Source organism: Leishmania mexicana, chromosome 27 (genome assembly GCF_000234665.1).
Source record: "Leishmania mexicana MHOM/GT/2001/U1103 complete genome, chromosome 27".
NCBI classification, from domain to species: domain Eukaryota; phylum Euglenozoa; class Kinetoplastea; order Trypanosomatida; family Trypanosomatidae; genus Leishmania; species Leishmania mexicana.
In genome coordinates, this window is record NC_018331.1 from 976,798 (window position 1) to 979,297 (window position 2,500).

Sequence of the window (2,500 nt, forward strand, 5' to 3'; positions counted from 1 at the left end):
ACGAGACAAACACGACGCGTCTTTTTGTGGGGTGTGTTCGCCCACACACGTATATACACACAACGCATGTTGCGTGTGTATATGTGTGTGTGTGTGTGCCGCACACGCGCGTCCACTGCCGTGTCACCACTTCTCTGCTCTGGAAGCTGACAGTACGAACTCCTCATCGGAGTGTGTGACGCCTTGCCCCCTCCCACACATCCTCTCCTCCCATATATATTTATATATATGGGGTGGGGTGTGTTGTGCGTGTGGGGGGGCATGGCCATCGGAATATACCAAACAACAACTTTACGTCCCTCTCCAAACGAGAGAACATGCATGGGCTGGCATGAGCGGCATGCTTCACTTCGGTGGGGCTCGAGGGGCATTTACGTCCCGAGGCGCTGAACCTTGAGGCCTGAAATTTCATGCTCAGGGACACAATATATCTATCTATATATATATGGGGAATGCATATATATTATATGATGTGTGTCGCTTAGCTTCACGAAACTAGAAGAAAACGGTGCAAAAAAAAGGACCCGACAACCAGCTGTGTGTCTGTGTGGCGCATATATAGTTACTCTATATACACGTCCGCATACACACGGCTCGTTGTCGGGTCCTTGCCCTTTTTCTACCTCCTTTTCCTCCATGCGCGTGTGCGCGGGCGAGGGGGTGCGTGTGGTGTGTGGNGGGGTGGGGGGATCGAGCAACCCCCCCATAATATAGCCCTACTTTGATCCAAAGTACACACACAGGAGAGAAGTGTGCCCGCCAAACATGGGCGTCTCTCGGTTGCTGTGTCTGTCCCCACGCCCTGCGGGGAGAGGGGGAACGGGGTGAGAGGCGACACGATTTCCACCGGCAACGTCTCTCCCTACCTGAACACACGCCCCTAGGAGGGGTGCGCTGCCTCCGCCACGAAGTCACAGTTATCCCAGACGGACCGTTTACCCCCCGCCACCCGACCCGACAACCAGCTGCGCCTAAACCGCCGGCTCGTTGTCGGGTCCTTGCCCTTTCTCTACCTCCTTTTCCTCCATGCGCGTGTGCGCGGGCGAGGGGGTGCGTGTGGTGTGTGGGGGGGTGGGGGGATCGAGCAACCCCCCCATAATATAGCCCTACTTTGATCCAAAAGTGCACACACAGGAGAGACGTGTGCCCGCCAAACATGGGCGTCTCTCGGTTGCTGTGTCTGTCCCCACGCCCTGCGGGGAGAGGGGGAACGGGGTGAGAGGCGACACGATTTCCACCGGCAACGTCTCTCCCTACCTGAACACACGCCCCTAGGAGGGGTGCGCTGCCTCCGCCACGAAGTCACAGTTATCCCAGACGGACCGTTTACCCCCCGCCACCCGACCCGACAACCAGCTGCGCCTAAACCGCCGGCTCGTTGTCGGGTCCTTGCCCTTTCTCTACCTCCTTTTCCTCCATGCGCGTGTGCGCGGGCGAGGGGGTGCGTGTGGTGTGTGGGGGGGTGGGGGGATCGAGCAACCCCCCCATAATATAGCCCTACTTTGATCCAAAAGTACACACACAGGAGAGAAGTGTGCCCGCCAAACATGGGCGTCTCTCGGTTGCTGTGTCTGTCCCCACGCCCTGCGGGGAGAGGGGGAACGGGGTGAGAGGCGACACGATTTCCACCGGCAACGTCTCTCCCTACCTGAACACACGCCCCTAGGAGGGGTGCGCTGCCTCCGCCACGAAGTCACAGTTATCCCAGACGGACCGTTTACCCCCCGCCACCCGACCCGACAACCAGCTGCGCCTAAACCGCCGGCTCGTTGTCGGGTCCTTATCCCTTTTTTCTCTGCGACTCTGAAGGATGGCATACGCAAATCAGACAATCCAGCTCCCAGAAATCACCGCACCCTACAATTACCCGCAACACACTTTCGGAATTCGAACATTCCCTTTCGCCACGCGCAGGGCCGTCGGAGGCGCACTGGTTTGCGTCCCAGTACTTGCACATTCCCTTTCGCCACGCGCAGGGCCGTCGGAGGCGCACTGCTTGGCGTCCCAGTACTTGGACATTCCCTTTCGCCACGCGCAGGGCCGTCGGAGGCGAACTGGTTTGCGTCCCAGTACTTGGACATTCCCTTTCGTCACGCGGAGGGCCGTCGGAGGCGCACTGGTTTGCGTCCCAGTACTTGGACATTCCCTTTCGCCACGCGCAGGGCCGTCGGAGGCGAACTGGTTTGCGTCCCAGTACTTGGACATTCCCTTTCGTCACGCGGAGGGCCGTCGGAGGCGCACTGGTTTGCGTCCCAGTACTTGGACATTCCCTTTCGTCACGCGGAGGGCCGTCGGAGGCGCACTGGTTTGCGTCCCAGTACTTGGACATTCCCTTTCGCCACGCGCAGGGCCGTCGGAGGCGCACTGGTTTGCGTCCCAGTACTTGCACATTCCCTTTCGCCACGCGCAGGGCCGTCGGAGGCGCACTGCTTGGCGTCCCAGTACTTGGACATTCCCTTTCGTCACGCGGAGGGCCGTCGGAGGCGCACTGGTTTGCGTC